General features: G+C 38.0%; 1 protein-coding gene across 4 annotated transcripts in view; it reads right to left on the bottom strand.

Moving 5' to 3' along the window:
• LOC121296712 (F-box/WD repeat-containing protein 7) overlaps positions 1 to 24,547 on the bottom strand; it is a 167,819-nt gene that overhangs the window by 118,878 nt on the left and 24,394 nt on the right. For 3 of the 4 annotated variants that reach the window (XM_041222482.1, XM_041222498.1, XM_041222506.1), the window contains exon 2: positions 6,326 to 6,386. The gene's annotated coding sequence lies outside the window, so the exon portion shown is untranslated. Of the gene's footprint in view, positions 1 to 6,325; positions 6,387 to 13,688; positions 13,791 to 24,547 lie in introns of those variants that run through there. The other variant, XM_041222489.1, reaches the window with a different exon arrangement.

Here is a 24,547-nt window from a genome sequence, read left to right as displayed (position 1 = left end):
TTCAAAAGTCACAAATGGTACACAATTCAGCATCTGAAGTTTGTGATCTTGTTTGAAAGATTGCAGCTGCAGTTAAATTACATTTTAATATTTTACACGTTGTCTAAACATTTTAAAATACTTAGTTTATTTACCATCTGTTCTGTGGCACTAGCTTTCCAGTCAAGTATTCAATTGGAAAACATTCACAGTAAAAAGTGAAAAAAAGATCCTATTTAAAAAAAAAAAAAAAAGCAAAAAGCATCTGTAACAAAAAGCCATAAATTCCACTATGTAAAACAAACACAACCATTTAACTGTGAAAGTAAATTTTGCTTTATGTTAATAATGGTTTGTATCAAGGAAACTTGCTAAGGACTTACAATACATTATCACCTTACGTCGACTACAATGGGTTAACCTCAGGCATACTATTCTGGTTAACTTGATGATCATACCATCTCAGACTACACATCATATAACTACAGTAAATTAGGAGGTGCTGCAAGATTACTTGAGGGCAATCGTCCGGATAAAAATTCAACAAGTCTAAACAATGTTTCAAATTAGCACAGATTTGGCATGGCTAACAATTCCTGATCAAACAGAAGAGCCAACATTGCAATATGCTTGACAGACAAAACCTAGTATCAGAAATATTATGATTTATTCGAAAAGTAGCCTTCTAATCCAAGCAGTCTTAGAAAATACTACAGGGATTTGAACGAGTCGCATATGAAATTAGGCTATTGTTCGATAAGAGCTAGGATTGCAGAAAACCAATTTTCACAGAAAAGAGCAGTCACATTGGAATCTGTTTTTTATGTACACTTTCAAGTTAATCTTTTCAGCATATGCCGCAAGAACCCCTAGTGGCTTCTGAGGGGGGAGCGGCAACAGAAGCAATGAGGCATCTTCCTCTCTTACCTGTCAATTTGAAAAGCCATCTGCAGTAACCCAGAATAGGCCCTTTCTATAAAAACAACAGCAGCAAGTCCAGTGCTGCCAACAGTTGTGATATGTGCCCTGGAAACAGCACCCAACGTATGGTCCTGCAGCAGGATTTCTTGATTCAAGGGGAAGCAGAAGAGCATCCTGCCCTTAGACACCTTGGACTTCCTCACCTTACAAATGCCTGCCTTTTTTAATACAGTTGCCTTTTTAATAGCACAACAGAGGGGTGTGTGCAACAGATAACATGAAGGAAGGAATAAATACATACATCCCCTGCAATAATGAATTTGAACTCAGTTCTCAGTTGTCAGCATGTGGTTGGAACTCTGGACTTTAGTGAAGAGGGTAGGGTAATATGTTGTCTCTTTTTGTAATTACGCATACAAGGAAGTAAGGGGGAGGGTTGCACTTGCTGGAATCTGCAACGTCAAATTCTTGTGTAAAGAAAAAGGTGTGTAAAAAACACAGGGACGGGTCATGGTCTTGCACAAATATCTTCAAAATTGCATAGGAATACCACATTTCAATAAAACAGAGTAAACACAACTACAGTTTAAATAGAACCTAGCATGGTAAAGCTGAAAAGAAAAGCGCATTTTCTGACTGGTGTACCTACCAACTAGAAGATCATGCCCCCCCCTCCCCCTGCCCTTTTAACACTAGCATGCATTTGCAGGGAATCAATTTGCTATGACTGGAAGCTCTCCAATGCACAGCATGAATAGTTGTCCATGCATTGGGATGCCATGTGGGAAGGGTTAAGTAGATCGCAAGAAGCATCTTTTTGCTGGCTGTTAAAACAAGCCCTGGCTCCATGCAAAGGCTGAAATCCCCTGAAGCTACTTAGTTAAGCCAATCTCTGTACCTGCTGCTCAAGATTTAATTAAATCTCAAGGACCAGTGCCTCCTATGCCGTTTTAAATCTTCTAAAGAAGCTGGGAAATCCATACCCCCTTAAAGACAGACTCATTCCTAGTATAGAAGATGAACAGGAGGAATGCTGATCCACAAATCAGCCTCAACATCTATGCATATTAACCAATTAGACTGTCAAAAAATTGTGAGATAAACCATCATCTTTTTAATTAAGACATCCTGTGCAAAATAATCACACGTGTTTTAATGAAACTTTTTAATTTGCATTACTAAGAAGACTGATTGTGTTCAAGCGAATTGAGACGGCTGCGTCAAATACACTGTCGTTTCGTACTTAATTCATAAGCAAGACACCACCGGTGCTCCATTACAGTGTACAGCGGGAGGAAATTAATTTGTAGTTGTCATTCAAGACCGCCAAACCCAGGCTTTTCATTTATTTAAACTGTACCAACAATGTGGCTGAAGCCAAGCGTTGAAAGTTCCTTATAGAATACCAGGTACTGCAGACAATAAAATGCTACATTTATTAAATTATAAATCCATCAGAGTTGGGATCAATTCCTTTTTTTCAATAAAATTCCAATTCCACCTCAAATCAATCTGGTCAATTCCAATCCATGAAATAATACAAACTGTGTAGATACATATAATAACTTGCATTCATATGATATGTACATATTTCCTCTTTATTGCAATTGTTCTTAATATAGAAATAAATATGATTTACAGTAGTATTATGATATACATCTACCATAATGTACATGTGTTTATCCATCAGACCTGGGACAATGAGTTGTAAAGATGGTTTCTGTAAAGTAACTTATTGGAAGATAATTAAATGCATTTTACAGAAAGTAACTATTATTTGGAAAGCAATTAAATGAAAACTGTAGAAAGTATTATTTGAAAATAATTAAGCACATTTTGCAGAAATAAATTATTATTTGAAAATATTTCAATTCAGACTGCAAATGTTTAAAAGTTTGTGGAAAACAATTTTCTAAATATTGAAATATTAGTGAAGTATTTAAAATAAATTGAAATACTTTAAACTTTTCAGAAATATGTAACTATAACATACAGGAATTAAAGCCTAATTACTAACATGCATTGTAAGCAGGTTAAGACCTGGGGCTCGTTTCTATATCACAAGGTTGTATGTATAAACATGACAAGTCTTTCCACAACTTCTCAACTCCGAACATGGTGGCTGCTCATGAGTTTCCATAAACCTAAAACACGTTTTCAACTAACCTTTATGGGTGTAATTGTCTATATACACACATATAATGCAGTCATTTGGAAGTGCACCATTTCACAGATTGCATTACATAGCGTTATAGCTAAATAGGTATATATAACAATCAAATCAACCAATCAAATTTTATTTTGTATACCGCCTTTATTTTGTGGGCCACCTTCACAAAGTGCTTAACATTAAAAATTCAATACACTGGAAAGAAAGATGAAATAATAAAAATATAATTAAAAAACCTAAATAAAAATAGTAAGTATTAAAAAGATAATATCCACTATTAGTAATTACACACGTGAGAAATTAAACCATTTAAATAAAAGGATGTTCATTCCTAAGGGAATGTGGTATGTGTTTGGAGACGAGGGATGATGGAATCAGATAAAAATGGCCAAAAAAATAAGCATTTTAGCATCCCAACTTACAAGTGCGGTTACATGAAATTTTGGGGATGTTTACCACAGTCTTAATAATGTTGAGAATAAATGTTGATTTATCTAAGAATTACACTTTTACCACACAATTACCCTATGGAAACTGCTCTATTTCAGTTCGGTAGTAAGCGTCATTATCTATGAAGCTAACAATGCTGTTGGCAAGCTTCACTTGTGTTAATTACACGCAGATGTGTTCTCTTGAAACTATTAAGCCCGGTTTCACCAGCCGTACAACGACACTAAAACTTCTCATCATCTAAATGCTTTAGTTCTTTATGATGAATATAGACTTTACATATTAGAATTATAATAAGAATAAGAATATTATAGAAGTATATAGCACCTTTCATAGTGGACCACCATCACAAAGCACTTTACAGAGGTAGGCTGTGAACTGTGCAGGACAGAGCGCAAGGTGGTGAAGTGACTTGCTCAGGGTTGCATAGTGGCAGAGGTGAGATTTGAACTGGTGATCTTCTGGTTACAAGCCCTAGACTTTAACCACTGGACCACACTGCCTCCTAAATATACCTTCAGCCAATCACAATTAGTATTGATATGAAAAAAGTTATTTTAAAAGTAATTCAATGCAATTGATATGTACAAACCTGGGTGGAACTGAATGGAATTGAGGAATGCCACTCATTTCAACATGTCAATTCCAATTGTGTAACTGATATTATTTCAATTCCAATTCCAGAATCGGAGTTGGAATTGACCCATTAATTCCAATTCAATTGGGAATTGACCCCAACTCTGCAATCCATGGTTGATTTTTGATGCAGGGTTTGAGTATTAAAATTGAGGCATCATGCATTCTACATCACATCAGCATACAATACTGCTTTTGGCCCACTGAATCTTATAATTAAGACATCAGGGAGTAATATGTATAGCATTTTTCCATTACAGCATGTACAGGATCTTTAAGAATTCATTAAGTTCAAAATTTTATATCACAAAGCAGTACTATATTACATTTAATTCATAAAACTTGGAGGGAGTTACATTTTTTATAAGCCAATTTAACACATTCTGTGAAAAAAAACAACACAACTGACATTCCTCAGCAGTGAGCCAGGCCATTGGGATACAGCTATATTCTCACTGCCAGAGCTGCTGCTGTTGCTGCCATCTGCACATGAATAACAGAAAAACAGCATTAGCAGGGAGCCTTGCAAACTAACCACTAGGCACTTCAAGGTGATATGCCAAATGCTAGCTTTTAGGGTCATGGTGTAAGATGGATATTACACCCATACTGTACACATGTAACCGATCTGTAATGGTCAAATCACCAAAAACTAAAATTGCAGAAGTGTGTGTGTATATATACTGTACTTATACAGTTCAACTTGGGTTGCTTCATTTTTGTATGAATATGCATCTCTATGTATCACTCTCCCTCTCTAAAACAATGTTTTTGCTCAAAAGAGACAACTTCCTAACATTTTGGGATGTTTAATATACCTTTGTCAAGGGAAAGTATATACAGGACCTATAAGCTGGGCAATCTAAACTACAATTCCCAAATACACCACATTTACTGCTATTCAGTCCTGGGAAAATTACTCTAAGTTGTGTTGAGCTTTCACTAGCCTTGAAACTTTAGATCAGGGGTGGCCAAATGGTATTTGCTCCAACCATATTTTATATTGTTTAGTTTAACCAATTAAACCTCCATCCAGACCCTAAAGATTTTAATTCTCATTTTATCTGTTAAACCTGGAGTGAAATGGTCCTCCAGGACCATGATCGGACACCTTTGCCTTACATGGATTTAAAACATAGGTCTCAAGAGGAAGCCTGAAATCACACCACCATATCGCACCACTGTTCAATCTGAGGTTTTAGTAGCAAATACAGAATATGACAGACAGATTTGAAGGAAGACAAATCTTAAGAACAGGTCCTGTTCCCTCTAGGTGAGATTCAGACCCCAGTGATGAGATTGAGGTGGTTTGGTAGGCTGGGCATCCTTCATACGCACGAGGAGTACGTACCGAGTATCAACTACAATAGTCTCTTTTTATTCCTACTCCAGGCAAGCTTTTTTTGGCTCTCATGGAGAGATAGGAAATACAAAAGCAAGTGTAATTTATCATTATTGATAAAAAAAGAGAAATGAACAACTATAAGCAGTAACAAAAACTTGCCAAGCCAAAAGACGCAGCAATAAAGAATATCAATACAAAGCACAATCCCGCTCCCACTCAAGTTACCACAATTGACAGCCCTTCAGTTACTTGTATCAGCAAACTCCAACACTAACAGAGATAGCCTAAACTATCCCCATTGCAGAATTGCAAACCAACACATTTTATCTTCTATATAGCAAGAAATCTTGAGTGGTCTATTAAAACAAAAAACATGAATTTCATAAAAATGACAGTACATAATAGGGAATCTGTGACACGGAATAGAAGTTAGACAGTGAGATCTGACTCTCGTGTGGCTTTAAGAATGGTCAATCTACACAAAAAATAAATAACTAAATATCATCAATTCAAAACTGTCAAATACTGAGAGAGAGGTGGGATATTCAATGCTTTTACTTGCAATATGGAAGCTAACTTTGCGTAAGGGAGTACCAACAGGGGCGAAGTTTTCCCCACACAGGTTGACAACCACAGGTTTTTGAAGGGATGACACATGTGACATCTCAAACCCAAAACAGATCACTTCCTTTAAATAGCCCAACAATACATAAGATTAAGTTTTTGTTATTTTTGTTTTGGTTTCTCTAAAATCCAGACATTTCCCAATACTTAAGAAGATAGCTCCAAAATACCACCGATTCACAAAATAGCAGTTTACTCACGGTTTGTCCAACTCTAGCCGTTTAGTTGTCCTGCAGTCAAATAGCCCTCTTGTACAGTAATCTGAAGCAAAAAAAACAAAAATAAAAAACATTTGTTCATTCATCTGAAAAGGCCACAAAAGGCATGCAGGTACGCTAGACACACAGACATGGTTGCACTATATTTTTTGCTTGTTGAAGTACCCCACCGGGACAATTCACAAGAGAATTTGACCGCACCAAGAAAATCACCCTAAATTGCATCAGCCACCTACAGGATTTACAGTTACCCCAACTACCCCAAAAAAGTGGCTCATGCAAGCCAGGTAGGTCTCCTTGGTGTCCAGTGCTCATCAGTGGTTTATTGTAGGAGGGTATCGCTTGGAGCTAATCAACCCCTTAGGTTTGTATAAGTTTAAGCATGGTTTCTTCTAGCATGCTTACACAGATGGTAAGTATTTTTGGATACAGGCTGGCAGAACGCCCTGTACTAGTCTGCTGTAGGTAATGCAGGGACAGGTAGAAAATACTAAAACAGTTATCAATTCAATGAAATCTTAAATTTGGTCTAAAAAAGAATGAATGTACTTGAGATAATCTTATCCTAATATTTTAGTTATTTTAACATTATGGCCAGTTAAAAAAATAATGTATCCATGAAATACACAAAATCATATATATATATATATATATATATATATATATATATATATATATATATATATATATATATATATATATATATATATATATATATATATATACAGACACACACACAGTGGATCTCAAAAGTATTCACCCCCCCTTGGACTTTTCCACATTTTATTGTGTTACAACATGGAATCGAAATGGATTTAATTAGGAGTTTCTGCCACTGATCCAACACAAAAAAAGTCAGTAATGTCAAAGTGAAAGATAAAATCTACAAATTTTTCTAGATTAATTACAAGTACAACAATAAAAATAATTGATTGCATAAGTATTCACTCCCTTGAGTAAATATTTGGCAGAGGCACCTTTGCCAGCAATTACAGCCATGAGTCTATTTGAATAAGTCTCTACCAGCTTTGCACATCTGGACACTGCAATTTTTGCCCATTCTTCTTTGCAAAATTGCTCAAGCTCCACCAAGTTGGATGGGGACCTTTGGTGAACAACAATTTTCAACTCTTTCCACATATTCTCAATTGGATTGAGGTCCAGGCTTTGACTGGGCCACTCCAGGACATTGACCTTTTTGTTTTTAAGCCACTCCAGCGTGGCTTTGGCTGTATGTTTGGGGTCATTGTACTGCTGGAAGATGAATCTTCCCCCAAGTCCCAGGTCTCTTGCAGACTTCAGCAGGTTTTCCTCCAGGATTTCTCTGTACTTTGCTGCATCCATTTTGCCCTCTATCTTCACAAGCTTTCCAGGCCCTGACGCAGAGAAGCATCCCCATAGCATGATGCTGCCACCACCATGCTTCACGGTAGGGATGGTGTTCTCAGGATGATGTGCGGTGTTAGGCTTGCGCCAAACATAGCGCTTAGCATCGAGGCCAAAAGGTTCTATTTTGGTCTCATCAGACCATAGAATCATCTTCCGCTTGGTCTCAGAGTCTCCCACATGCCTTCAGACTAGCCGAGATTTGATGCAAGTTTTTTTTCAACAATGGTTTTCTTTTTGCCACTCTCCCGTAAAAGGCCAGTTTTGTGAAGCACCAGGACTATTGTTGCTGCATGCACAGTGTCTCCCAGGTCTGCCGTGGAACACTAACTCCTTTAGTTTCCATAGGCCACTTGGTGGTCTCCCTGACTAGTGCCCTTCTTGCCCGGATACTCAGTTTTTGAGGACGGCCTGTTCTAGACAGATTCACAGTTGTGCCATATAGTCTCCATTTCTTAATAATGGACTTTACTGTGCTCCGGGGGATATTCAATGCCTTGGAAATGTTCTTATATCCTACCCCTGATTAGTGCTTTTGAAGAACTTTATTCTGGATTTGCTTTGAGTGTTCCCTCATCTTCATGATGTAGTTTTTGTTAGGAAATGTACTAACCAACCGTGGGACCTCCCAGAGACAGGTGTATTTAACCTGAAATCATGTGAAACACCTTAATTGCACACAGGTAAACTCCCTTCAACTAATTATGTTACTTCTAAAGACAATTGGTTGCTCCAGAGCTTATTTAGGTGTGTCATAGCAAAGGGGGTGAATACTTATGCAATCATTTGTTTTCTGTTTTGTATTTAATTAATTTAGAACAATTTGTAGATTTTATTTTTCACTTTGACATTATGGACTTTTTTGTGTAGATCAGTGGCAAAAACTTTTGAGAGCCATTGCATATATATTTTTTATATATAGACATAAACACCTACCTACAGCAGAAGAACCAAGGTATATGTTTGACCCCACATTTTTAAAAGTAACAATGGCTGCTTGAAGGGGTCTTATTGAAAGGTTATTTGTATTACTTTGTTTGGAAAAGGTTGAAAAGCCTTGAGTGATTCAGACAGTGTCATTTCCTAGCGATTCTGACTAAGTTCAGAATCACATTAGAGGTCGCCAACACTTGCAAGAGCAAGATTTATAATAACCCTGCAAATGGAGAAATCACAGAATACCATTACTTTACGTAACAAAATATCTCATTGTATTAGGTTGATCATCGGGAAACCAAAAACTCATATGAATGCAATATGACAGACATCAATATGACAGGTCAAAGTGAAGAAAAGTACCATTACATTTTGCCAGAGGAGTACTCAGAAAACAATATGAATGTTGCATCTCAATTGGTTTATGAGATATTCAAATTAGTTGTAAATGGGGGTTTACTAAAACATACAATTTCTAAACAGTTGCAGTTACATATTGTGGTGGCATTCCAAAACCATTGCTAATCAAGGAACATGAGAAGCAAGATACAAATGCAGCCAGCCACAGGTCACTGGGGCAATGGGGACTTCCAGTGCAAACCAAGAACAGTGAATGGCACATTATGGCACAGTTTCATTCCTACCCTTTTAAACCTTGCAGGATATAGCTTCTAAAACTCAGATCACCCATTATAATAAGTACATTGACACACGTGTCTTTCCCATTTAAATCCATCCTAATCCTCGCCAGAGACTCAATTAGGACTGAAAGAGTCACCCAGCCAATGTGGCCCATATGTCTTTTATGCTCAATTGTTTGAACTGCTTGGCTCAATATGAAGTCTGGAATGGGGGCAGTGGTCTTCACTTTACACTGTACTCAGATAATACGAGGCACGGCAACCCAAAAACTCTCAAGTGAAAGGAATAGTTTTCTCCACTTAAACTTGTAAACAGTGTGTTATAACTGAAGTTAACATTCTAAAATTTTGGTTTGAAATATAGAAGTTGAAACAATGATTTAGTTTTATTTGTATAAAAAGGGTTGGTGCTTAATTGCTGTTACTGTATAGGAAGTACTGCAGTCATGTTCGCCTACTACATTATACTGCTTTATCATTTAAAGGAAAAGATTGAATATAAAGCTGTACAAGTAGAGAATCAAGTCTCAACACAAACATCCGACAACCAAAAATTAGTTTATTGTTCAAAAACCTTAATCAGCCCTTCTTTAACATGGTATGTCTACAGTACCAAATACTTTAGCACAGCAAAAAATAGATGAATAATGTAATGCAGGAGAGATTTTACACTGAAAGGCACAAGATGCACGTTCTGACCATGCTGGATACCCTTCTAAACTTAATTCGTGCCGAAGCCGGGTCCCATCCCACAGTACCTAATTTCACAATGGATGTCTTGTGTAGAAAAATGTTTCTGATTTACACACTTCAAAATTTAATTGGTTTAAAAGTATGTGTTGGGTTACAGTCCTGCAATAAACTCAAGCAGATGCTTATTGCTTCTTGGGCAGTCAAATTACAGCCAACTATTACACAGAAATAAAACTGGTACAGTACCATTTATTACTTTATTTAAAAAAAAAAAAAAAAAAAAACACACACACAACATCATCGTCAAGCAGGAGACCAAGGCCAATGTAAAATGCACCATCTGGACAACTATAAAGGAACAGCTAATGATTCAAGTTTTCTTCTAGAAATAGGTTTTTTAATCCATCTATGAGCCAAAAAAAAACTACAGTACATGCAATCAGAACTGTGTTTCTGCTGTGTTATAAAACACTGCTGAAGACATTAGGCAAACTTTTTTTCTTGACTTAGTTCAGCCTTAAAACTTACTGTTGGAAAGCAGAATCAATGAGCACAGTATAAAAGGAAGGGGATTTTCAGAGACAGTGTAAGATACAAGCAGTAGTAACAGAATGACAGTATAAAGGATACTAGTATCTCTTTCACACAGATGAGTGATAATGGCTCACAACCAGCACTGATGCAGCATTTTGGTCTCTGAATTGCTTATACTGTCACCATCTAACTCCTGTGTGAAATGCTATGCTGGCAAAGAAGTGCTACAGTTGGCATGGATTGAAAGCCAACATCCCACTTGATTGCACATATACTGGACATGTTGGGTATTTTTGTCGGTGTTACACAACTTCATTTTTTTTCAAATGACTGATCAAGAACAAGGTAGTAATTGGAGTCTGGAATAAGTTAACTTTACGGGCTGACGAGGCGGTCATTTCACAAATAGAAGGGATGGTGCGTGATGCTGTAATGTATGGGCGAATCGTGCCGTTGCCATGAAAACTATCTGCTGACTGACAGGTTTGAAAGTTGTATTCACATGGATCGCATTAGCTGTGTGAAAGGGTTATGACGTTATTATACCGCCACAGATTGCGCAATTTCGTGCATGAATGGGTATTTTAAAGAAGCATCTGAGACTGCTGAGTAGCGGCATCTGTGTGTGAAAGGGGCTCAAGACAGGTAATCCCTTGAGTACAGAAATGAGAAAACCCCAAACAAAAACAAGCATGTAAGCTGCAAGCCCCAGGCAAGGGATGGACTTACGGTAAGAGATTCGAAAGTCAAGCGTGTTGTTTCACGCCATGCATCATTCAAATTGCAGGAGTTTGTCAGGATCGCTGCAAATTAATCATGTATTAATCATGTATTCATCACCAGTAGTATAGTACGCAAGCAGAAATGAACACACACAATACCCAAATCAATGGTAACTGATGTCACCAACCTATCACGCAACTTCTAACGTAGCGCTACTGGTGTTATTCCATGTTCTCTGTGCTCTGCAGTAGAGGTTCTTAAACATTACTGGCATGTGTTTTCCATGACATTAGACATCCTAACCAGGTTAATTGATGTGTTTTATCGACTTCCAATCACCTCCCTTTTGTTCCATAACAGTAAAGAGTTATCTTGGGCATTTATAATGCAAGATTGTATTGTACAAGGGGCACCATATTTAAATTACTGTATATTGGATATATTTTATATCCAAAATAGCCTCAAGCACACAAAAGCACAGGTTTTAGCTTTGGACCAAATATTTCTCTATGTGCGGTGGCTCCTCAAACCATCTTGCATGCTCCAGTTGGGGTCTTGCTCTATAGGACCCTACTGTACAGCAACATGCGTCTGGGAACTTTGTGGTTAAGCAGCTATTAACTGTTTCTAGGGAGGGGCTTTTTGTTGCTGCAAACTCAAATGGGGAAAATCTTCTACCTCTATTTAATTTATACCGTAGTACTTATAACACAGTAAAATAAGCCAGCCATTGTGTACCAGAGTTTGGAATGCCGGGAAATGACATGGAAAGGACACTTTTTTGATATCTCAAAAGATAAAAGGTACTGCATACCAAGTCTAAACCACAATATCCTTTTTTTGTTGATTTTTTTAAAATCAATCATAGCCCTGTACACAAAGGAGTCCATCCATGGGAAATTCGAGGAAGTAAAGTCACCTTAAGAATGAGGTTATCAAATACCTGAAAAAGAAACACTGTAGGTCTTGTTAAACAAAAGGTGACTGTACTGTACTTCCTTGCAAATTTCCCACAGAATGACTTAACACAAGATTTGATCAAATAAATGAAGTTTTACATGCACAACACTTACCTAGACAGTCTAGAACAGATTAATTTAAATACAACTGTATACCAGACTTTACATACCGCAAGCTAAAAGTCAGGTGGCAGGAAAAAAGCCCTGCTTGTGTAACTAGTGTGTGAGGGAATGTAAGGTTGGCAGGGATGGGGTTCATTCTGTCCCTGCCAACAATCACAAGTGGCCACTCCCCAATAAGGTAACTGAGTGCTAATTGCGGAGTGGTCACTTGCATAAAGGGGAAAAGAAATTCTGTTTGGGAGAGGGAGTTAGGTGAGTGCAACTGTTTTGTTTATAAAGGTAGTGAAGTTTGAATCTTTATTTTGTCCCTTGTTTTGTGGTCAATAAAATGTGCGCTTCACTGCAGCTTCCGTCTTTGAGTCTTCAAATCCTGCCGGCAGCATCTTAGGCCGTGACTGTACCCGGTCACATCACATAATAGATAAAATGTCAGACAGCAGCAATTTAAAACTGACAAGCTCGCCGTGTAGGAAAGTTAACTTTGTAATGCGAACCTGACTGAACAGGCTGGCTGCTTACAATTGATTAGCGGTGCTCTTAATTGGAGCAGCAAATCACTCTAGCTAATCAAGGTTTTTCTCTCTGCTTCTGTATATCCCTGCAACCCACACTTCCAGATGGTCAACAACAACCTCTAGAAGAACTACAGTACCAAGCACTTAAAATAAGTGCACTACCATATGACCTTGCGCACACCTAAGAAATGGAAGGATTATTTGTTGTAAATGTTATACCACCTCCCTCTTGTTACCATCTTTTGTGCAACATTATAGCAGTAGAGTGTTTATAGAAAACATCCTACTGTAGAAAGCCAATTCTCGCAGAGAGTTTAAATTTAGTACTGGTGTGTCTGCACTCGTAGCCCAGGCCAGCAGCACATTAAATGTACAGTGCACAGGCAACAGAGTGCTCACTATTACAAAGAGGGACCAAACAGTAAAATCGCTGTGTTGCAGGTGGAGCTCTACTCTGTCCAAATATGTTCCTGCATTGAGGACAGTCACAAACTAGCACTTCAGGACCCTTATTCACCTTGAGGAAGTTTTTAAGCTTTACAGAAATGCAAGGCAACAATTAGGTTACTAAGTATAAAAGTAACCCTTCAGATGATTAGAATGTGTCAGAACTGCAGCACGGCTCAAGGACTCCAGGGCTGAGATTTGAGAAGCCTGTAGTCCATTTTTTGTTTTTTTGTTTTTTTGTAAAGTCTTCATTTCTATCTCAAGACAAAACCCTAATGGTGAATTTGGTATTTACAATGCATTTTTCAAATAAATAATCAAAATGCTCAATGATACCAATTCTTTTAGCAATAAATTTGTTACCCCTACCCCCGGGCCGATCTTTTACCTGCAGTAATTCAGTGAATGAGCTCCTCCATGGCCTCTTTACCAGCCGGGAGTACAAATACAGGTACTGCAGCAGTCTCTGTAAGTCGCCTTGGATAAAGGCATCTGCTAAAAAAACAAACAGTAGTACCTACAAAAAAAAATAAAAATAAATACACAGAAGGGGGAAATAACATAGCACTACATCAGAAGCATTCACCAAGGGATTGCAACTCTGTTCCTCATGGTAGCTTTGCACTAATACCACCATGCTCCATCACCCTGGAAGGTACACTACCATCTGCTAGGTTGCTTTCAATGAGAACAGAGGTTGAAACTACTTCCTGCCACAGAAGATTTTTTTTTTTCCTTTAACCCCCTCCCCAAGTAACACAAGCAGGTCCTCTTCTGAAGCCAAAACCACAGATGTCAGTGTTACTGTTTTTATAGTCTACCCTGCATAAACTTGTATTCAGCATTTTGTTAAGAACAACACAGAATATCCACTCCAATTCTAAAGAAAGACACTGCAAGGATCTCATGAATAACCCACCAAACATTTCTTCTCCTGCTTTTACTGTATGTTCTGTTGAAAATAAATGCACAAGTTTACAAGTAAAAATCTGTACAATCAGTGTTTGAAGTGGTGTGGTCCTGATAGTATTGCTTAATGTGATGAAAAACCAGTTCAGCATGCAATGGTAAACACAGGCAACTAGGGGCTGTGGAGAAAGACAAACAGTCATAATAAAATCACTGCCGGAATGTGCCTTCATTTCCTCCCATATTCAATGGGTTTTCACACAAAGAGGGTAACTTGATGAGCTCTGAAATAATAGTGTATTCTCCTGCAAGGGCAAGTGCTGGAAAATGAAAGTGGGGGCTCACGTTTCATTGAAGGAAAATAAATAATGAATGGGCAGAGTCAGCTACAGTTACAGAAAAAAGGTGACTACTGTAATTAAGAAATCTTTTAATGGAGATGGAGGGAGAGAGAGAAACCAAGCTCATTCACACTACAAAAGGAAATGACTGAACAAGGTTTTTAAATAAACAAATGTACAGCTTTTCGCCATCATCTTAAATAATAAATAATCATGTCAGACGGCTTTCATCCGTCCACACATACACAATATATACTACTAATAATAATAACAACAACAAATTAATACCTACGTAAATAATAACACACACAAGGGGTGGGCACCCCGTCACATACTTTCACTGAAAATGGAGGAAAAGATCATACTTGCAGTAGCTAATTTCCCTGACCTATAATAACACAGTGTAACAATTTTTTTTTTTGTTCCTGGGTAGTAAGTGTTATTTCCTAATTGCTTATGCCTCAATTATAGAAAATGGCTATTATTCCCCACAAACTTTGCTTTTGTGACCAGGACAGTGATATTTCAAAATATCACTATTTCCAATGGGAAAACGGGCAAATGTGTGTCTTTTCGTTCACATAAAGTCAGAAAAAAACAACATATGAATCCAAATTAACATGTATTTATACTAAAGTAATACAAAAATGACTACAAAAGATTTAGAAGTGAGTAGTTTGTCGAGATTTACGATTATACTGTAAATACATGTTAATTTGGATTCATATGTTGTTTTTTTCTGACTTTATGTGAACGAAAAGACACACATTTGCCCGTTTTCCCATTGGAAATAGTGATATTTTGAAATATCACTGTCCTGGTCACAAAAGCAAAGTTTGTGGGGAATAACAGCCATTTTCTATACTTTTGAGGCATAAGCAATTAGGAAATAACACTTACTACCCAGGAACAAAAATTGTGTTACATAGTGTAATAATAAGCCATTTTCTATTGCGTTTGTCAGTAATCATACTTTCTGAAAGATCTGGCAAATTTCCAGCTGTCGTGTCGTTTCTGTGATCACTTCTGTTGAGCACTGTGTTTTCGTAGCGAATTTGCCGTGTCGCCCCTGGGCTGCACTCTGGGAGCTCCCGTCCACTGTCGACAATGGAATAACCTGGACTCCATCCGGCGACCTCCAGGCTACAGGGCGCACCCTGCACTCCATGCGAAGCGCATTTACCGGATGCGCCACTCGGGAGTCCCAACTTTATATGCTATTTATTTTGAGAATAAACAAAACTGCTATTTGGCAAACTTTGTTTTGTTGTTAATTCCCTGGGGGTAAAGTAAGGCTTACGCAACTTATTCTTTACTCCTGGAATATTTTTTCATTTTAACGTGTTACATATTGTAAGGTCTTCTTGTAAAACGAAGCCACATACAAAGGGGCCCCTGCTGCTATGCTGTCTTTGCCTGCATACAGTGAAATATAATGGCTTATTATTACTTAATATTTAAATTATGAGTGAATATCCGAACATGAAAATCCTGTGTTTGTCCCAGCAAAAATTTGTCCCAGTACAAATCTCTATATACACAAAATGGGAATGGATTTGTTTCTTAATACAAGGACAGTAAAAATACAACTGACATGTATCTGAGCGTCATATATCCGAGTGCTGACATTTAGGGGAACACATGGTACAGTGAATGTGTTAATTAGTCACATCTTCAAAAAGGACTGGTTTAAAACCTCTGAAATAAAACAGCAAGTGAGTCTAGTTAAACCAAGCAGAGTTCAATAGAGATAAACACAGTAGTCTAACAAGGGTTCAACTAGACCTCCATTTAGTACTAAGACAGTGATGGTAAGTATTTGGAAATGCCTTTTTTGATTGATTGGAAGGTCTGTAAGTGACTAAACCGAAATTCCTTTATATTTCACACTAATTGTCCTCAACCTTTAACCACCAGCATAGAACAAAACATTTGAGAACCTGCCTGGCTGGTGTATGCCATATCCTGCTGGATATTGTATTTTATGTACATATAGGGCTGGGTATCAGCAGTGTCTTCACGATACAGTAAATGAAGCATGAAAAACGTTAAACACACACACACACACACTTGTCTCATTTGCTTGTTCAAGTGTTTGCAATAACACTGGTAAAGCACTTTGTCAAATAAGCTTCACAGCATGTTTTGCTTTTTGTTTCCTGTTTATTCTTTAAAAATACACTTCTTTAAAACAATTTTTAAAAAATCAGGTCCTCGGCCAAAGTTTGTCTCAAGAGCCAATGGCAAATTCAACTGCTGGGTTAGTTCCTACCATTCAACTGCTTAAAATACAACAACTTTTTAAGACACTAAAGCGATACTAAAACAGTAACTTATTGTCTGTACTCACTTGTTTGTTGCACATTCTGCTGAGTGGTTAAATCAACACAGCTGACTGCAAGTCAGCATGTTTATTTTAAATATTTTGCAAGTGCTGTGTCTGGAACTGGTGACAGGCACATCTAATTGTGTACAGTTGTAATATGGGAAATAGCATGCTGCAGCTCCAACGCTTGGTGAAGTCCTGATCTGACAGCATGCAACACAGACAGCTCTTATGATTACATGTTACCGTTTATTTCAGTAAAAACAAAAGTTTAAATTGCAGTGAGTTGGTTCTGCTATTTACAACGTTAAATACTAAATGTTTACACAACACTCGAATACATTTGGTCACCATCACAACTGTTGCATGAAACTGGGATTACCAGATCCTGCTGGTGTTAATACAGTACAGCACCTACCTGCATTTACAAGCATTTGTATTCAATGAAATTGTTACTATTAGTATTAGTGTATTTGTTACCTTCCTTCTCTTCTTTTTAATTAATTTCAGTTTATTAAAAATGTGTGCTGTGCGTTTTTTTCCCCCCCTACAGACCGACATCATGGTGCATTCATAAATATTGGCACATCTTTTAAAGGGAGAGGCAGCATTTTTGTATTACAGGCGCCAATGCGCCTAACCCCAAAAAAGACTATTTACAATTTTGTTTTTTCATTTCCAGTCTGGAGCCCTGCAAATTCGTGCCTTACACACTTTACACAGCATGACTCTTAAAGAACATGAGGCGAGTCCACGCTGTATTTTAAACCGGCCAGAGCAGGTCGAATTTTACCATCACCATGTTGACATTATCAACATTAACAACCCGCCTCCGCTTCGCTCAGCTGTCGGTGGACTTGACAAAAACAGCCTGAACACAGCGATTGGTAGGCGAGGCTGTTAGAGTACATGCCAATAAATAATATTCTCCAATTATCAGTGTAGACACACAGGGGTCACTGTATCGATAACACTATGTAACACAATTTGTGTTCCTGGGTAGCAAGTGTTATTTCCTAATTGCTTATGCCTCAAAAGTATAGAAAATGGCTATTATTCCCAACAAACTTTGCTTTTGTGACCAGGACAGTGATATTTTGAAATGTACCTATTTCCAATGAGAAAACGGGCAAATTTGTGTCTTTTCGTTCACATAAAGTCAGAAAAAAACAACATATGAATCCAAACTAACATGTAATTTATACTAAAGTAATACAAAAAGAACCACAAAAGATTTAGAAGTGAGTAGTTTTTCGAGATTTACGATTATACTGTAAATCACTTTCACGAATCAGCCCCCAAATGTAGTCTCCCATCATGTTCTCGTTATACTGTCCAATCACAGAAGTTTGCAAAGAAAAAAAAAAATCTATCCTAACAGATTAACAAAAAAGAAACATTCAAAAAAACATTTATAACATAAAATTCCGAGCAACAATTGTCCATCTTACCTTCCAGAGTTTTTTTGCAGTGCTCGCAGGTGAAATGAGGTGCCCAGGGTTTGTCTTGATCCCCAACAGGCATGCCGAAATATGCCTTGTAGGCCTCACACATCTTAGCAGATGCTTCCACCGAGTACTTTTTCGCTCTTGTCTTGATAAATTGGCCGCAGACATAACAAAATGCGTCTGCCGGATGCTTGCAGCCTCTTGATGCCATCTCAGAAAAATGCAGATATGTATCCACTTAGGCAGCTGGAACTAAACTGAACTGGTGGGCTTAAGGCCCCTGTATTTATACTACTATTTATATTACTGGAAAGTTCTAGAAGTTACTCCAAGTTTACTCAGCAATGAATCCATCTGGAATGTTCTGGAAAATAGGTAAATTTCAAAATATCACTGTCCTGGTCACAAAAGCAAAGTTTGTGGGGAACAATAGCCATTTTCTATACTTTTGAGGCATAAGCAATTAGGAAATAACACTTACTACCCAGGAACCAAAAAAAAATAAATTGTTACACTGTGTAATCATATCCTCAAGAAAAATATCACGGTTCACTGTATCGATGAATGAGCACACAACCATTTACACAGTTGAACATTTTTATAGCTTCCGGTTATGAAAAAATATATTAAAAACTACAAATAAATACATAAACAGGAAGGCTACTGGCTTAACTATTTAAGGCACATGAAGTACAGGGAGGTTCAAACTCTGAGCGCTAGGAACAAAAATCATTTTGCCTCACCGCACAACTGTGACCCCTGCAGGACGAGACCTGACATTAGCTGAAACCAGCGTTACTGAACCCTCTCCTCCAGGGTTGGTACAGAACATGGGTCGAAGCGGTCAAACTGGGGAGAAAATGGGTGTATAAATGATTTTAACCTACAGTGAACTATTCAGTAACAGATCTGATATCATAAACATAAGTGTCCTAAAGCTCATTTTTCCCCACAAAGCTCTACCTGATACACCCATAACTACAACAGCCGCTGATCTCACCAGATTAAATGCAGTTTTAAAAGTATGGATTGTACTATATTGTTTTCTTCTACCAGGAATATATACCTGGCACTGACTCTTCTATTGTAACCCTCAAAAACAACAAATGTTGACAATTTACAGTCCAACATGGTGTAGAAGTCCTCTTTCACAAGAATGCGTCTGACTGGCAGCGGTGGCGGCACCACTTTGCACAGCATGACTTTCGTACTGCAGCAGGAGCTTCAAGACAATCCATACATGGAATTAGCAGACACAGATTAGATACTGCAGAGACTTCTCCCCAGAACAGCTACTCATTCAAGGGAAATACAGAAACACTGGATGTGCTCCAGTAACAACAGCCCTCAATTTCAGTAGCATCCCACTGACAAGCACTCAGGCAGGCAGACGGATCGATGGTGTCTAAAAGGCATTACTCTTCATTAGTCCAGACACAATTAATAACTGGCTGAACACAAACAGCTATTACTGAGACTACCACAGCCTTTTACATACCGTCCACACCAAAACCTGTTTAGGCTAACTCATTAATGAATGTTTAAACACTCATGCTGCACAGTACCTGGTTTCAAATAGCTGGAATTGGACATGGTACAGAGATACAGAGAACATTCATTAATGACAGCACAAGGCACCTAGGTCAGAAGAACAAATAATTTTGGCTCACTAAAATAAATCCTGTATAAAACCCAAGGTTCAGGCTATAACACTTCCACCCCCCATTTCATAATGCATTTTTTTCTACAGGGATTCCTGCCCTGAAAGGCAATCACAGAAGTTTGCAAAGAAAAAAAAATCTATCCTAACAGATTAACAAAAAAGAAACATTCAAAATCAAGACGCTTTTCCCCCCTTGGAAGCCACTAAAGAAAAATCAGTGCTCACATGAATTAATGATTCCGTGTTTACTGCTTGAATTTCAACAGCAGCTCATCACACCCCTTCATGTAAAGACTACGTTTTTATTATGGATGCAGACACAGCAGCAATTCATAAAGTGAAGTAAAAGCAATTTCAAATATTGTACAGTACCTTCCAGTATGTTCTTAGGAATTTAAAAGCACCAATTTATGCAAGAGAGCCAAATACTCGCCAAGTTAAATACCTAATAAAAATGATTTCCAACATCTAATGTTTGGAACACTCTGTATAGACGAAATTGACCAGGTACGCTCATTTAACACTTGCTATAGTAGGCTGGAATAGTAATTCCAGGTTTGGTTTCATCCTCAGTTGTTGTATACTGGTAGTATGAAAACTGATTTTAAACTCCATATTATATATAAAGACATTAAAAGGAAAAAAAAAATTGCAAATAATATGCCACTGAATATCCATACTGTAGTCCTCACTCTACTGACCAGATCAAACTGCAAAAAAGAAAGGGGGGGGGGGAGACTGTTTAAAGCACCTCCATATCCAGCCTGTGTTTTGACAGGATTCAGACTGAACCGTATATAAATCATCACTGCCCTCCTTAACAGCTTTCCTTCCCTCTAATGCAGTGGTTTTCAACCCCGGTCCTGGGACCCACTTTGTCTGCTGGTTTTCATTTCAAATGAGCTCAATTATTTAGCTCTTAACTGAACTGATAATTTGCTTAAACATTTTTTATTGTTTTCAGCTCTTAAAACAGTTGCAGATTTCAAGTTAGCTATAACTAGACTTGCTACTTTGATATTAAAAAATCAGTAAAGCTTGTTAAAATGTCAAATTCCCAAACAATCTGAGTTAGACTGAAATTAAATTATGTATTTCAATAAATGTTGTTAAAACCACTCGCTGCTTATTTTCTTACCAAAAATAATGATGTAGAAATCCTCTCTAGTTTGTGTAGTTTTTATTCTTCCTGCTGTCCCATCTCTGTTCCTATCTGAATGGCTGGGGATCGCCGTCAGTCATCTCAATGGCCCGTTAGTACTGTAATTTCACCCTGTTCTGACAGATCTTGTTGACTGAAGCAGTGCTAGAATGCTTTAATTTGTTTAAATGACTGTCAATCATCAAGACCTGCACTGACTGGGAACTTTTATTTAACGAATATTGTGCACAATACCCAGGCCAAAGGCTGAATTTTCCATGGAAGGACGAAGCAGGCAAGGCAGACGGGCCTTCCAGTGACTGAGTCAAGCTGTGCTGAAGCAGGGGAGGGACGGAGCTCAGTCCGAATAAGGGCAAGTCAGTTCGGTTCAACTATCTGATGTTTTGTTCTGTGCATATTTTCATGCTATAAAAAGTCTGTGTATGCTGCGTTTTCTACGGTTTATTCAAGAACATTTTTAAATTTGCGTAGGATCTTTCTTTACAAGGTATAGCTCTGCTGTGACCAAACATTATTTCAATTAGAATGTTGGTAGCCATGGTTTTGTTGCAGCGTTTTTATCTTTAAAAGCATAAAGGTCGATTTCACTCATTCTCAGCTTGAATTGAAAAACAAAGATCGAAAAAAACGGTAAATTCTTTAAAATAAACGTTGATATTAATCATCGATTTGACAAATAAAAATCGAATAGTTGCAAACCTAGCTAGAACATATAAATCTGCACCATAAATCCTTGAAATCCTTGAAAAAGCCTTGAATTTTTATGTACGCAGAGGTAAAAGAAGTCTATGATGGTTAAATGTTATCCTTAGCTAACCCTGATTAAACAATAAAAAACCTAGATATCCATGCAGGACTCCAGGCTGCGACTAAAATGGTCACAAATGCAACCAAAAAATATTTTTGGCAACATTTTTTTGTGGGTTAGTCGCCACTGGCACCTGGAACACAAAAATACTATGTCTCTTTAAAAGGCCAAGTGAGAGCACCAACAAGCATCCGTCTCCCACATATCAGTGCATGAATGTACTGTGGTGTTTACTGTCAGAAAAAACAGAACATTTCTTACTCTACGTGGTCACAGCATCACTGAGTATTGGTTATTTATATAACAAAAGACTGACCTTTGAGAAAACATATGGAAAAAAAAAAACTTAGAATGTGTTATGTTTTGCACAAGTCATTCAAAACGTGCAACAAATACTGTAAGAAATGATTAAAAAAAAGGGGCGGGGGGATTTAAAAATTTGCCAGACCATGCTAAAAGAAAGTGTGCCGCCCCCCATAACCAATGTAGACTTTGATGGTACACTGTAGAGAGCTTTATGTTGAACAGAAAAATCAGATTTTTCCTCCAGTTCATCTAGGTTAGGGTTAGTAATTGTGTACTGTAAGTATGTTTCTGCAGGTGTGCTAGTGAATCGTCTGGTAGGCTTAGCTGAACTAGATCATTGTCATGCTCAAGGAGTCTTAAACACAACCAAGAATTTGTTTGGAAAGGTTGACAAAGAATGTTCAGATTGGTGGTGAGACATATTAATTGATTTTGAAGTGGATGATGCCAGTGTTAATGTGGGAGATACAGGAGGGGTAGGAGCTCTCGAAGCGAGATTGGACAGCATATTCTGTCATTTCATTGCTTACCACATAGGCTTGTTAAGTGCTCAAAAATCAGTTCCAATGATTGAGAAAGTGTGTGACCTTCTGCAGTTGATATGGAAAACCTACCACTTCAGTCGAAAAAGTAAGCACAAGTTGAAAGCCATTGGGGCAGAGTTAGGCTGCTCAATTAGGACATTTATGGATAAATCCTACATTGGTTTATGTGAGGTCATGCGAACAAAAGAATCATTTTGCATAGATTTAACAAATCTTCTACATTCAGTGGAAATCATGGTTGTGCTGCCGATATCCGCTGCCCAATGCGAATGTGGATTTTCTGCACAAAACAGAATTAAATCCAAGCTACGCAACCCACTTAATGTGGCTACAGTTGAAGATCTTGCGAGTGTCAGTGCAGAGGGCCCATCACTTGAACTTTTTGACCAGAGCCTTGACCAAACTACACTTCCTGGCCAAGTGATGCCGACATTTTAACTGTTGGTGACACTGGCTCAGACTCTGACGAATAAGAAAGATTTGATAACTGTATACAGTTCACAGGCTTAAGTTAAGGCCAAATTCCAACTAATTTGTTAAGAAACATTATCAAAAAGCAAAGTGCAGGATATTTGAGTTCACTTTTAAAGCATGAAAGATGAGGAACAGCAACATAAGGAAGGACAGGCGTATTGGCAGAATGGCAGATTACAGAGAGGACAAGGAAGGCAGAGCAAGTCAGAGTCAGGCACTGTAAAGGATGAATGAGGCAGCATATGAGGCAAAGGGAGTACAAACACTTTATTTTTGTATCATTTTGTTCTATTTTGAAGGAGCTGAATTTTAAGGCAGCTAACTTGCTATTAAACTGGCACCCACAAATGTTGGTCTTGGAGCCATTGTAAAAAGTTTGTCTGGAGCCCTGCCATGGTCAACCCACTTTTGGGTCAGTGATTCACGCTCTTGTTAAGTCCATCTAAGTTTGCCCCAAGGGGCAATAAAATCTGAAAAGATCTATTCCAAGAGATTTGAACACAGTTCAAATGCGATTCGGTTTTCAGCATAGGGCTTCTGGAGTCCCAAAGCCCAGTACGCTAGAACTCATCATCATAGTCATTAAACCCTCTGAATGAAAAGCACACAGACCCAAAGGCAACAGACTTGCTACTGTGCGGGACACATACTCTTCATTCTTCACATGAAACAACTTTTTATTGTCCTAATAGCTCAATGGCTATCGATCCCCTCCACAAGAACAATGGTGAATTGAAATGAAAAGGCATACCAGTTTAGTCCACAAAGCTACCAGTATGTCAAAGCCAATAATCGTATTTGTTCATTTAATCTACTGATAAAAGAAACTTGTGTCTCTGTAAAATTTCACGAATGTACTGGTAATTTGTTTTTTCCTTTTCTTACTCTGAGAACACAAAACAAAATCCTTGTGCACACCAAACTCACTTACTCTTGGCTACAGAGATCCAAAGCGACATAGCAAAAATGCTGCAACTAATTTCAACAACAACAATTTCAGTGTAGGTGCGTTACAAAAACTACACCGCTGGCTGAACTCCAGAGCAATAAACCCACCACATGTGCTCTGGACCCCCTCCCCTCTCACCACTTCCAGGGTGCTGCCCCTGCTCTACTCCCTTTTATTTCCTCTCTTCTCAACACATCTATGCTCTCTGGCTGTTTCCCCTCTGTCTTCAAACAAGCCTGCATCACCCCATCTTAAAAAAATAAATAAATAAATCCCTCACTGGATCCCTTACCCCTTCAGAACTAGCATCCTGTCT

This window comes from Polyodon spathula, chromosome 2 (genome assembly GCF_017654505.1).
Source record: "Polyodon spathula isolate WHYD16114869_AA chromosome 2, ASM1765450v1, whole genome shotgun sequence".
In the NCBI taxonomy this organism is placed as follows: domain Eukaryota; kingdom Metazoa; phylum Chordata; class Actinopteri; order Acipenseriformes; family Polyodontidae; genus Polyodon; species Polyodon spathula.
The sequence above is the reverse complement of the archived record's forward strand: the minus strand, read 5'-3'. Positions and strand labels throughout refer to the sequence as shown.